This window comes from Pinus tabuliformis, chromosome J, assembly GCF_031772625.1.
Source record: "Pinus tabuliformis cultivar Carrire ecotype Pingquan chromosome J, CPIR1, whole genome shotgun sequence".
Taxonomy (NCBI): domain Eukaryota; kingdom Viridiplantae; phylum Streptophyta; class Pinopsida; order Pinales; family Pinaceae; genus Pinus; species Pinus tabuliformis.
Genome location: NC_142295.1, coordinates 784,089,808 through 784,103,477, shown reverse-complemented (window position 1 = coordinate 784,103,477; position 13,670 = coordinate 784,089,808). Strand labels below are relative to the sequence as shown.

General features: G+C 40.3%; 1 pseudogene across 1 annotated transcript in view; it reads right to left on the bottom strand.

The window, feature by feature from the left end:
- LOC149229059 (pleiotropic drug resistance protein 1-like) overlaps window positions 1-13,670 on the bottom strand; it is a 90,742-nt pseudogene that overhangs the window by 36,285 nt on the left and 40,787 nt on the right. The gene's annotated exons all lie outside the window — the stretch shown is intronic.

Below are 13,670 nucleotides of genomic sequence, written 5' to 3'. Positions count from 1 at the left end.
TCCCATGAAGTCCTTGACCTGCAGGACATGTTGTGGAAGTGAACAAGAAGGGGCAGTGGGAGAAGGTAGTGGTGGTGGTATGTAGATAAAGAGGATCAAACCCATATACACATGAAGCAAAATTATGCAAGAGCATGCGAGGAGAGTGAATACTCTTAGACCCATGAGGATAATTGCAGGAACAGTTGCAGAAGAAAAGGTTGAAATCCCAATGAATGTGCAGGCTTGGAAGCACGCTAAAGAGCGTGGTGTAAATATGAATTTGTGGTATTGAGAAGGTGGAGTTGTGTTGTGCTCTGGATTATGCGTAGCAGGTGGAGACACCATGTACTCTGGTACTTCTTGTGGTGTTTCATAGGTGGAGATCTTAAAGGTGGATTATGGATTCCCATGAAACAATTCCTACTGGATTGTAGGTGGAGACATTGTGGGCTTTGGATTCTTGTAGAATGAATCAGGTGGAGACACCATAGGCTCTATATTCCTTTAGTGATCGCTGGGTGGAGCATTGTGTGCTCTGGATTCCCTGAAGTGTTTGATTGGGTGGAGACATTGTGTGCTCTAAATTATTGGGTGTCAGGTGGAGGCATTATGTGCTCTGGATCCCCATGTGATTTGGTTAACTAAACTACTGTGAATATCCCTTGAGCACATAAATCCTCATACTCTAATTTAATCTGACTGAGGGGTGGTTAGTTGCGAGAAAGATTGCAGTGTAGTTTTCCTATGGTTGGGTGAAGATTTGAAGTCCCTCCCTCAGTTTTCAGTAATTCAAGCTATACAGATAAGTGTATTTACTTGACTTATGTGTATTGTGAAAAATGGATGATGTTTATGTGTTATAATCATGAATGTGCCCATACTATTTATGGTGGAATTTTTATTATAGTTTATCTCCGATGATATGTTATTTATATGATTCCATGGCCATGAGAGGCTAGATGCTTTTATGTGTGTGTGCTAGTACGACTCTACTATAGAGTTATTTACATGGTCTCGTATGAATACTAGATATGTTTGATTAATTGTTATAATGTATGGGTCTCATTATATGGCATGGTTATGTATGCTTGACTGATTAAGATTTTTGAATGTCCTTATGTTGCAATATATGATTTATCAATAGCCCTGATAGTAATGTGAAATACCCTCCTTTAGGTGGGAAGTTCTATTGTTGTCATGTTCGAGCTGCAGAGTAGTGTAGCCATGATTTGGCTTGTTACTAAGTGGTTAGTGGGCACGTTGATAGTGGTACTGATGTATTATGGTCAAGATAAATGCCTGGAATGATAGTGTTGGAATGAGGGCTTCATTCATGTGGATATCAGTGTTCTCCACAACACTATTCTTTAAGGAAATATTAGGTGAAGACCCTAAAATCCTCAGAGTCCTAAGTCTAAGTGTTGCATAATGTCAGCTGTTTATGCTTTCAGGCTTTGTGGATGGATCCAGAAGTCCAGAAATATAGGTCATCTGCAGTTGTGCACTTTTATTATTGCAATGGATTTGAACTAACCTAGATGACTTGCAAGGAGGCAAGGTAAAATATTAAATTCAAGCTGGGGCACATTTTGGGAGATAGGAGGCTTGGAGCCAGATAAGGTCATAGGCTGGATTTTGTGGGAAGTTTGGAGTGACGTCGACTGATAGAAGTTTGGTTCAAAGTCAGATGTTGTCACGAGAGGCTAAATATCTTGGAATATGAGACATCCAAGGATGAGGACAAGGCATGGATGCATGAATCCCTAGATGCGGGCCAAGTCTGTATATGTGTTGTGGAGTAGCAAAGATTCAGATATGTCATGGGATTCGAGGGTCTGGGAGGTTTGACAAGCACAAACTATGTGCACACCCAAATATCCCCTATATACATTTTTAAAGGGATTTGTTGATTTGTGTAAAGGGGACAGACCTAGTGGGACCCATGAGTAAAAGTTGATTTGGCAAGCGCCACAAATGTATCGATGAAGCCACATAGGTGACATGGATATGTTGCAGTTAATGTGGAAAGACTACATGGGTCTCATTGTCTGTCACATGGAAACCTCTTGCTAATGTGGTAAGAGTTAAATGGTTAATCTTTGAAGGGGCATAACTTTCAATCCAAGAGTTGGAATTAGGAATGGTTTATATCACTGGAAAGCTCATGAAGAGTTGGATATTGTTAGCTTTGCTACATACTTCACCATTTGGAGGACCAAATACTAGCTTGGCCGTCTGTTTATGCAAAAAAGGGAGCTCGTAGTAGTCTATTTTATTCTTCCCCTTCATTTTCCTTACACTCTCATTACCCCCCGCCACCTTTTTTTTTCCTCCAAAACTCTGTATAAACCGTATTTCTTTAAGCCCTTAGCACAAAGCTTAAGCCCCCACACGACCATATTCAGGTGACCCCGCACTCCCATAGTCCATCACCACCCTTTGATCGTGGTCGTTGATCACCACAATGTGATCTAACGGTCCCCACTGCACTCCATGAACGATCTGCTCGTTTATTTCCTCCGCCGTCCGATCATCTCCGCCGCGATCGGACGGTGATTGCTTCCCCCACTGCCATAAACTAACCACTCTTTAACTTGCGAAAAGGTGGTTTTAGTCCCATCACATCCGCCACGCGTCATGCGATAAGTGTGATCGCGGGCCCGTGAATGAATACCGCCGCAGGCTCTAAAGCGGTGCGATCAATACCGCCCACCATTCAAACCATTTTTCCTGGCTATTAAATCCCCGCCCATCTTCCGCCCCCGATCATCGTTGGATCTGACCGTATGAGATCCAAGGGCCCTCATTCATCTTGCCCTCATATCTCCTGACAGCTTCTGTGAACCAATCGTCGTCGTTCATCTGCACAATCTGACGGCCAGCCTCGTTCCTCCATTCAGTTTGTCCACCCGCCATGAAGTCAACGCTCCTTAACTGCTATGTGCACCCAAAGGACAAGCATAATCAGTTCCCGGTACCATTTGTAGCAGATCCTCAACCACCGCATTCAAGAAACAGAATGGCCAAGAAGGAAAGGACAAGACTCGGGCAGATTAGCACATCCACCAGTTAAGGAATTTCATCCTTTACGACACTTCAACTGCTCAAGGAGTGCAACAGAGCAGCAGAAAATATCAAATTCATTCATTAAAGCAAGTAGATTGTAGCAGAGATGCCATCAAAGAGTTAAAGCGGTTGGTGGTCCATTATGACCCCTCCGCTCATAGAGCAGAAGAATATCTTTGTAATCAAACTCTATATATACCCAGAAAACAGATGTAATCAGGGTTGATGGATGTTGTTTTGATGTAAGGTTCAACTTCTAGAGACTGCAACTACTTTGATACTTGCAGCGTCTGGTCTTCATTTTCAGCTAATACAAGCTTCTTTTGTTGTTAATTTCTCACTTTCCATTTCTACCCCGTTCTAGGTTGTGCTTGTTATGCATTTGTTCATGTGCTCTTGATATTTAGCATTAGAGGGGTTGTCATCCCACCTCTGTGTTGAAATCTAGTATGTATCATTGAATGTGTTATGCAGGTTTCTGTTTACTTAGTGCTAGAGAGCTGTCATCTTGTCTGTGCATTAGGAAATAGATTTGCAGACCTCTTTACTAGTTACAGCCGGCCATCACATGGTCTTGTGTATCTGATGGTGTGGTCAGTATTCTCCATGTACACCTAATCCTCAAACTGTGAGTAATTGGTGGTCTAAAGCCTTGTAGTCTGGGGGTGTTCACCCATGTCTGGAGTTAAGCATAGTAGAAGTGGTTATCTGGCTTGAACAAGCATCATTCCTTCCATTCATCCATTTCCAACATTTTGTTGAGTTTTGTGATGTCCCGAGCATCTCCGAGTTACAACCTAAGAGAGTTTCTTGGGGTGATAACATCGATTGGCGCCATTGCCGGGGAAAGGAGATTGAAGCTCAGCTTCCCTGGGAGATGACACAGTTCCAGATTTTGATGATAGACAAAGTCTGGGCACATTTCTAGTTGTAATCATATATCTGGCGACTCCACTGGAGGAAGACCAACCTTTGGCGACTCCACATCATAGTCCTGGCTCAGTTCATGAGACACACTCGAAGAGATCCTCAGAAATCACCAGCTGTTCCAGTACCTGACCCTGAGAAGATTGTTAACCCGAAGAAAACATCACAGAAACGAGCATCAGGATCAAGTAAGCCTAAGAAATCTTATTTGTCTCTGCATGAGGAGTTTTTAGTTGAGAATACACAATTTGAAGATATAGAGCCTAGTATTGCTAGTGAAGAAACACTGCAGAGATTCATAAAGCTCCTTGTCGATTTAGTTCCCCTTTGAATCTCAGTCCAAAGAAAGCTTCCCATACAGTCCATAACATCCCTTTGTCTCTGTCATCCATTTCATTGTTTCATACTACTCAATATACCAGTATCCTTTCACCTACCCCAGTCATGGCAGGCTAGCAAGCACCCACAAAGATAGAAATAATTATTGCTGCTAGGTATGGACCCCTGGTCTTGCCTATTCCTTTGAATGCCATGCCTGCAGGAGAATATCAGAAATACATGCCTAAGTTCACTAGTACAGAGGGAGTAACAGCTGAAGAACACCTTGAGTCTTTTTATAGTTATGCTGATAACTTAGACATCAGTGAAAATGACGTGTGGATGAGAGTTTTTGTCCAGAGCCTTGATGGAGAGGCTAGAAAGTGGTTCAGAGAATTGCCCCCTGGATCTATTGCTGATATTGAAGCCTTAGATGAAGCATTCTTGAAGCACTGGGGAGATAAAAAAGACTTGTTGTATTACCATACTGAGTTTGGTAACCTGAAGAGGGAGAAGGGGGAATCACTGCTTGATTTTAATAAAAGATTCAATCGTATGTATAGTAAGATACCAGCTGAAGTAAAGCCTACCCCCACCTCTACCAAACTTTCCTATGCCAGTGCCTTTGACTCTGATTTCTGTTTGTTGTTGAGAGAAAGAAGATGTGCTACTCTGGCTGACATGTAGGATGCAGAACTAGAAGTAGAGTCTAATATTATGGCTGCAGAAAAGCTCAGGAGTAATGCTGATAGGAGAAGACAGGGAGGAGAGCTCTCATCATCCTCAGATCCTAAGATCAATAAATTGGCTAGGATGATAGAGTCATTAGCCTCTAGAGTTTCTAGATTAAGGGTGGAGCAGCATTCAGGGGAAGCAGGAGCTCCTTGTTCCTTTACTCTTCCAAATCCAAATCTACATAGAGGAACACAGGAGCAGCTGTAGATTTTGCAGGGAAATAAAGATGCAAATGAAGATCAAAGGGTGAAGACCCTTTTTCAAAATATAGTCATGGAAGAAGAGCAGTTTGAAGAAGAGGAGGAGGTCCATGGTTTGGAAGATAAGGGTAGTGCCCCTTTCTTAACCAGAGCTGCCTATGAAGAATCATTATCCAGAGGCACTGCTCGTGAGTTTGTTGTACCTGCAGAACAACAAGCTTATCAGCAGAAGCAACCAGCAGCAGGTCCTACCATCCTCAAAGAATCTGAGCCTAAAGCCAGCCCATCTTCTAATGACTATGCAGATCTGCAAATTGACCGGCCTGCTGTTATCCCCAGTCCAGTGATCAAAAAGGGAGAAGAAAGCTCCCCATCATCTTATGTTTCTCTGTCTGCTCAAGTGACAATCCCTCATAATTGCCCATTAGGCACTGAAGCAGGCCAGAATTCAATGCCCAAGGCTGATATGGATAATATCTGTCTTGATATTCCGAAGCCTGCCCAGTTGGCCTCCACACAGCTTGAAAGGGCAGTTTGCCAGATCACAGAGGAAGAGGATGCACAGTTTTGGGACACCTCCTTGGATGTAGACTGTTCTAAGGAAGATGCAGGAGCAGATGAAGTCCTTGTGTCCCCCGCACAAGAATACATTGGTTCACCATTCATATTAATTGTGCAGGCCACAAATGACACAGTCAAGTACGCAGCAGCCATTGTTATTCAGCAGGCGTACAAAGGCTTCCACGAAGAACATCCAAGGATGAGAGCATACAAAGAGGGGGTGAAATGTAACCCATCTCTACCTGATAAGCCCAAATTCCCTAAACTCTTTGAGGTAAAGGATCAAATCAACCCAATTTTGCAAATCTTTGATGAACCGGCTGACAGAGATGTTGACCAAGAGAAGGGGAAACAATTTTGGTGGCCCAGTAAATGGGCAGCTTTTAAAGATTTATGTTGTTTAAGGTTTTCGATCCTTAATGACTGTAAGCATGTTCTTTTACAGGTTTTAGCGTAGACTTAATTAGACTCCATGCCCAATGGAATACTAGGCAATGTTTTAAAGCTTGTTTTGTATGAAGGCATTGGTCTGCAGTTCTTGAGACATCACAGGGAGGATCTCATCCCCAGAAGGAGCCAGTGTTAGCTCTGCTACATACTTCAGCATTTGGAGGACCAAATACTAGCTTGGCCATCTGTTTATGTAAAAAGGGGAGTTCGCAGCAGTCTGTTTTATTCTTCCCCTTCATTTTCCGTACACTCTCATTACCCCCCGCCACCTTTGTTTTTCTTCTAAAACTCTGTATAAACCTTGTTTCTTTAAGCCCTGAGCACAAAGCTTAAGCCCTCTCACGACCATATTCAGGTGACCCCGCACTCCCATAGTCCATCACCACCCTTTGATCGTGGCCGTTGATCACCACAACTTGATCTAACGGTCCCTGCTACACTCCATGAACGATCCGCTCATTTATTTCCTCCACCATCCGATCATCTCCGCCACGATCGGATGACGATCGCTTCCCCCACTGCCATAAACTAACCACTCTTTAACTCGCGAAAAGGTGGTTTTAGTCCCGTCACATCTGCCACGCATCATGCAATAAGTGTGATCGCGGGCCTATGTACGAATACCGCCGTAGGCTCTAAAGCGGTGTGATCAATACCGCCCACCGTTCAAACCATTTTTCCCAGCCATTAAATCCCCACGCATCTTCCACCCCCGATCATCGTTGGATTTGACTGTATGAGATCCAAGGGCCCTCATTCATCCCGCCCTCATATCTCCTGACAGCTTCTGTGAACCAATCATCGTCGTTCATCTACACAATCCGACGGCCAGCCTCATTCCTCCATTCAGTTTGTCCACCCGCCATGAAGTCCACGCTCCTTAACTGCTCTGTGCGCCCAAAGGATGAGCATAATTAGTTCCCAGTACCGTTTGTAGCAGATCCTCAACCACTACATTCAAGAAACAGAATGGCCAAGAAGGAAAGGACAAGACTCGGGCAGATCAGCACATCCAGCAGTTAAGGAATTTCATCCTTTACGACACTTCACCTGCTCGAGGAGTACAACAGAGCACCAGAGAATGTCAAATTCATTCATTAAAGCAAGCATATTGTAGCAGAGACGCCATCAGAGAGTTAAAGCGGTTGGTGGTCCATTATGACCCCTCCGCTCATAGAGCAGCAGAATATCTTTTGATGGTTGTTATTTTGATGTAAGGTTCAACTTCTGGAGACTACAACTACTTTGATACTTGCAGCGTCTGGTCTTCATTTTCAGCTAATACAAGCTTCTTTTACTGTTAATTGCTCACTTTCCATTTCTACCCTGTTCTAGGATGTGCCTGTTACGCATTTGTTCATGTGCTCTTGATATTTAGCATTAGAGGGGCTATCATCCCACCTCTGTGTTGAAATCTAGTATGTAATATTGAATGTGTTATGCAGGTTTCTGTTTACTTAGTGCTAGAGAGCTGTCATCCTGTCTGTGCATTAGGAAATTGATTTGCAGACCTCTTTACTGGTTGCAGCCGGCCATCACATGGTCTTGTGCATCTGCTGGTGTGGTCAGTATTCTCCATGTACACCTAATCCTCAAACTGTGCATAATTGGTGGTCTAAAGCCTTGTAGTCTGGGGGTGTTCACCCATGTCTGGAGTTAAGCATAGTAGAAGTGGTTATCTGGCTTGAACAAGCATCATTCCTTCCATTCATCCATTTCCAACATTTTGTTGAGTTTTGTGATGTCCCGAGCATCTCCGAGTTACAACCTAGGAGAGTTTCTTGGGGTGATAACAGATATAACAGTGTTATCCAAAATTAATTCCACCAACTTTAGAAAGGAATAAAATTTTGTAATGCCATTTCCATAATGAGACCATGGAGGTTGGATTAGTTGAAAGTAACACCTCCCATCAGACTGGGAAATCCAAGGGGGTGGGAGAGAGCATTACAACTAATATATTTGAATACTCATCCAAACTAACAACAAAACTATTGAATTATTTTTTCACCTCCCTATGCAGATGAGCTAGAAATATTCTCATAAGGGATTGTTTCACTCCATTTTACACTTCCCTATCCTTATTTGTTCCCTTCCTCTTCCCATTGCTTTAATCAATAAGGCCTTCATTATTGTTGTTTATATCTCGGGAAGGTACTTTTGTATAGGCCTAAGTGTCTAGGCATGTAAAAGTCACCCAAGATATCCTTAGAACACTTACTCTAGTGTGAGAAGTTACATTTGTAACTTAGCTTAAGTTACATTTACAAAAAACACATAATTATTATGTTGGCTTATTGAGCTAACTTAGGAAAATTAAAGTAAATAAATTTAGTTAATACATTTTAATCTAAACCCTTGATCTCAAGTGAGGCAAGATCTAATATCGGACATCAATCACTTTTGGAGATTATAATTAGGGATCTAGCTCAATGTAAAGTTATAAAAGCAATGCTAGGGAGAGCAAACGACACCATACAATAGCACAAGATTGAGAGAGGCATCTTAGATGAGTGTGTTTGATCCAAAGGAGAAAAAAGGAGATCTAGATCATCCAAGGAGGGTTTGATCAGTTGAATCAAATCTAGTGTTGTATGGATTTTTCCAATTGGGCTATTTCCCAAGAAGCAAGCCCAAGTAAGTTTTGAATAATTTTTAATGAAAAACTATGGTTGGGCATAGAGACGTCATAAGTAGTGGTTGTGTGAGGGGATTTTGAGTGCAACAATAATAGTCGGTTCATAACAAAGTATCAAAGGAATAGCCTACGTGGACAAGACGAAAAACCAATGAAAGGTTAGTAGGTAGAGCAAGGGCCCGCTACATGGTAATAACGTGAGGATTCAGTCGTTAATTCATAAGAGGGATTGCGTCAACAAAAGGTATTATGGGTCAGTCGTGAGACATCTAAAAAGACATGACTGAGAGCAGAGTGCAGCTGCCACAAAGTTGTTGCTACAATTCTACTTAGGAAATCAGTGGAGTGGTGTTAAGGAAACAGTTGGGAAAAATGTAACAATATCGTAGAAGATACTGAGAAGTGGGAGTCTCAGGCAGTCATTAGATCAATATCCAATCCATCCCCATGCATAGCAGGACGAGGTTGTTGTTCCAAGGAGGTGTGATGTGAATAATGGTCGAGGCCTGCAAGAATTATGGAAAACAAACATTGAGGTAGTGCACATAACAGAGCTTGTAGGGGCTAGCAAATCCAGTATAGCTAATAAAGAGGCTAGTGTCATGGCTATATACTTGCAACAGATTTAAAGTTTAAAAAAAAATTCCTTCAAAAATTCTTCATTGAGATTTGGAAAAATTATTGCACTGGGTCTTCGATACAAAGATAGGTTGGATGAAGCATCAAACTTCCTACCTTGGAAGCCTAAGGTCACCCTAGTTCTCAAGGAAAATTATCTCTGGGATATTTTTTATATCGATATTCCAAAACCCTAAAATCCTCAAGAGAAGGCCATCCTAGAAAAGAAGGAGATAACATTGCAGAGGGTACTCTTAGATGCCATGAAGGATCATTTTATCCCTCACTTAACTGAGAAGAAGACATACAAGGAGATGTTTGAAGCCTTAGTATGATTATAACTTAGCAAGACAATAAATGGGAAGATGACATTGAAAGATATGCTCTGGACTATGTAGATGACCAAATCTAAATTAGTGATGAATTACTTGATGAGGATCGCATAAATTCCTGATCATCTTGCAGTAGTGGGAGAAAAGGTAGAAGACTCACAACTTGTAAATGTGGTGTTGAATAGGTTCTTAGAGGTAAGGGATTTTTTCATCATAGGTGTTTGTGCTTGAGATAAAGTAACCATAATTAATAGGCTAAGATTATTATATACAAGAGGAAAATAGGTGACAGTCAAAGGGAAAAATCAGCAAGCAGGAAGATGACAAGAACCAGGCTCTCATAGCAAAGGGAAAAGGAATGAGTTTGAGAAAAAGTGAGGAGTAAGGCTCATAGCCAAAGAAGAAGGACTTGACTAAGGTCAAATTTTTTTCTTGTCATAAGATGGGGCACTATGCTTCACAGTTTTTGGAGAGAAAGAAAGGGCGAAAGGGCATGTAGCCAACTGTAGCTGCATTAACACAGACTTGGGAGGAGTTTGTCAGGAAGTTAAAAATAGAATTCGTACTTGTTTCCTACCTTAATATAATCATATTACTAGTGGGTTCATGGCTTATAGATAGTGAAGCCATAAGGCATATGAAAAGAGCATGAACAGTTTGATAGCTTAAACAAGTGAGACTAGAAATTGCATGTGGAGATTGATGATGATGCCAAACATGCAGTAAAAGGGGTCAAAACAGTGATATTCCAACTTGAGTCAAGAGGCATGATAGAAGTGAAGGATGTGTTGTGGGTTCTAGAACTTAGGTGAGTTTTCTCTCAGTCACCGTGATGGATAAGGAGTTATGTGTTGCTTTCCAGGATATGAAGCTACTAGAAAGACCCAAGATATCTACCTTTGGTGAGGGAAATGTCATAAGGGTTCAATAGAGCAACATGTATAGGCTAAATGGCCAACCTATTTGAGCAAGGCATGAAGCAGAGAAGTGAAAGAGAATAAGAAATGGATATCTTTGAATTTTGAGTAGTAGTCAACATATTCTTCTAGATCTGTGAGGAAGGTCTCTTGGTACGAGATGACCTTACAAGATGTTGAGAAGCAAGAGGACTCTAGGAACCATGCCAAGGACAACAACATTTCAAGGATGTTTCCAAAACATATGGCAGGAAGGCTTCCAATTATGAGAGAGAAACCAAGGCATGCGATTCCAGGAAAAAAGTCAATTCCACGTGGTAGAAGTACCTCCCTTACTGAGAAGGAGTGTATCTCGAGAAAGTACTTTTGCACAAGCCTAAGTGTTTAGGTGTGTATAATTCACCCATTATCTCCTAAGAATACTTTCTCTAGTGTAAGCAACATGCATTTGTAACTTAGCCTAATTGAGACTTAGGAAAAGCACATAATTATTATGTTCTCTTATTGAGATAAAGTAAAATTAGGAAAAGTAAAGTAAAATGTTTTAGTAAGTATATTTTAAGCTCATCCCATGATCTCAAGTGAGGAAATATCTAATCTCAGCCATCAGTCAATTTAGATATTAGGGTTAGGGATTTAGCTCCATGTAAAGTTATAAAATCAAGGCTAGGGAGAAAGAGAAGACACCCTATAGCAACACAATATTGAGAGAAGCATCCCAATGAGTGTGTTAGTTTCATGGAAGGGGAAACAAGGAGATCTAGATCAGCCAAGTAGGGTGTGATAAGTTTGATCACATTCAATGTTGTATGTATTTCCTCAGTTGGGCCATTTTCCCAAGAAAGCAACCCAAGTAAGTTCTAAATAATTTTAAATGAAGAACTATAATTTGGCATAATCTATTGTGTCATTTTTTTGATTGATATTGGTAAATTTTCCTTCCATTGAATTTATTTTGTTAATACCCTATCTATGTTTTTTATTCAGTAGACATAATTCTACTTGAAACTGATTGTTAGATTACTAGGGTAAGAAAAATTAACACTCATCATAAAATATTAGGCTTAGGGAATGTGCTAAAGTGTGCAATGGAGTGTTAAGGTAGTTTTATCTCTAAACCATGATTTTTTTCACTAAATCCACAAAATGAGAAACAAATAATAGAATTTGAGGAAATTCTTATGCAATAATTTTCGTAGTTTTCTCAATCATGGTATCCATACCATCATAACCATCTCCCAAGAATAGCTTGTCTGTTTTGACACTTTAAAGAAGCTCAAATGGAGGGTATGTGAACTTGAGCAAGAATTCTATCTTGATCCACCAATCCTCATCAAGACACAATCTATGCACCATAGCTCCCCACTTTTTTCTTATCTCTACTCAGCCCAAAGTTGATTCACCACCATAGAAATTAATGGTTTCTTTACCTTAACAAGGCGATCCAACATGATAAAATTTTGAGACATATCTTGCCTCAACAACTTTCAACAAGTCTACCTTGGAGTATTCACAAAATATTGCTTGAGCTTAGTGGTGGTTGGTGATGAATTTAATTATCTCTCTTGCTTGTCCTATGAGTTCCTTAATCCATGGAACTTTATTGTCAATATCTTCTAAGATCAAATTTAGATTATGGACGATGCAAGGAATCAAGAAAATATGATCATATTTGCTCTCAATAATCAACCCTGCAACTTTTCAAACCAATGCATTATCCGTGACAACTTGCACCACCTTATCAGGTCCTATTTGTTCAATAATTTTGATTAAAATATTAGCAATGAATGGAGCGTCCTTTACCTCCCCTAAACAGTCTTCAACTTTCAAAAACACTACTCCTTTTGGTGAAGTAGAAATGATATTAATTAATGTCCTATGCCTAATATCTATCAAGCCATTTGAGATAATGCCAACCCTAGATCTACTCCATGAAGAAAAAGTAGGTATCAAAAACATCCTCAACAAGATCTTTCTCTTTTTTGAGTAGTTCAATTCAGAAATTCTCATAGATAGGACCTTTGAACCCTTGAGGAGTTGTGTTAATCGTCCTCACTAGGTCTTGCCAATAAAGAGACCGAACCACATTGAAATGGATACCAAAAGCATAGATGACCCTTTCCACTTTTGATTCAGCTTTTTCTATCCCTTAAGCATCAACTATTTTAGAAATTATACTCTCTTGAATTCATGGACTCAACATTTTTTGATATTGGTTGTTCATGTTGTTTCTGAGTTGCTCTCCTCTTCCTTGTTTCAAGTACAATCCTTGGTTCAATGTTTGGAGCGTAAGGAGTGGCAGTAGCAAGTTGATCATGTCTATTTTTTATGCCCATTAGTCTCTTCTTGCTCAATATCATACTTCCTCTTTTCTTGTGGGTCAGTTATCTTTGGGAAAACATCCACATCCTCTCCCTTTTTCTGCAAAAAGTGTGCCTTCACTCTTGGGTAAAAGGCCTTGTAAGGTTTCTAACACAGATTGCATATCCATTCCCATGCACCACCACATACTATTTTGGAACCTTTGTTACATGCATCCAAAGAGGATATAAGTCAATCCTTGTGTTTCTCTTGGACATTATAGTAGAAGCACCTTGACCAAAAGTCATTATTGCTACAAAAAAATACATAAAAAAATATGCAATAAATAAAATGAAAAAAGAAATAACAAAATTAATATTTCTTTAAGGTTTAAAATACCCTAAAAAATACATTCTTAAAAAACATTAAATAACTTAAAAATTGTTAGTTTCTTACCACAAGAAGTTTTATGTAACTAAAGCTTCCTAGAAAAAACCACACAAGAGAACCTAATGATGGCTATAGTTACCCAAAAAAACACCAAAAAAATAGCTAAAAACTATGAATTTAGCTTCTAAAAACATCACGAAACATAAACAAAATAGTTGTAGCTATCAAAGAAATA